This window comes from Elaeis guineensis, chromosome 2 (assembly GCF_000442705.2).
Source record: "Elaeis guineensis isolate ETL-2024a chromosome 2, EG11, whole genome shotgun sequence".
In the NCBI taxonomy this organism is placed as follows: domain Eukaryota; kingdom Viridiplantae; phylum Streptophyta; class Magnoliopsida; order Arecales; family Arecaceae; genus Elaeis; species Elaeis guineensis.
The window spans coordinates 2383137-2384064 of NC_025994.2; positions in this window are offsets into that span (position 1 = coordinate 2383137).

Sequence of the window (928 nt, forward strand, 5' to 3'; positions counted from 1 at the left end):
AAGGAGACATAATTGCTAGCAGTCTTATCCTTGAAATGAGACTGTTGCATCACATAATAGGAGGAATCTTCATTCCAAAGTTAGGAAGGCATGATTTTGTGTCTGAAAGAGAGCTTATGGTCATGTATTACATTATTAAGGGGATGCCTCTAAATCTGTCAGGAATTATGATGCATCATATAAGAGAGGCAGCTGCACGGAAGAAGGTCTGTTTGCCCTATGGTATAGTTCTCACTAGGTTTTTGAGGTAGCTGGAGTATCCTTAAAGAATGAATATTTTAAGAAGCCATCTCGTTGTAACTTATATAATGATAGAGCACTGAACAGAATGAAGTATCATAAGATTGAAGGAAGATGGATAAAGAAGATATTAGGATAGGAGAGACAAGAGCCCAGAGGAGGGCAGATTGGAGAGCCTTCCATTTATCCAGCACCATCATCTCCACCTTCAACAGCATATGGTCAAGTTCCACCTTCACCTATTCCTACTGCACCACCAGTTATACCACCTAAGACTCCAGCTCCTCAGCCAGAGATATTTGATCCTACTATATTTGAGAGACTAGTTGATATGATTTCGAGTAGAGTGAGTACTGAGGTGAGGGCTCTCTCTAATAGATTTGATATATTTTAGAATGAGATAAGAGCCAGATTGACTATCCTAGAGTAGAGAGGACCATAGCCAGATGCCCCTACTAATATTTCTGATTTAGCTGGAGAGATAGTCCGACTGAGGGGGGTCCTTGAGTTCAGAAGCACTGAGATGCTTACTGCTATTAGAGGACTTGATCAGTCTGGCACTGAGATGCAATCAGCCCTCAGAGGACTTGTGCGAGCTCAATTGGAGGGCATGCTTTCTATTTTGTCTTCCATGGACAGACTGTTAGGCATGATTGAGTGGATTGTCCCAGGAGTAATACCAACAGCA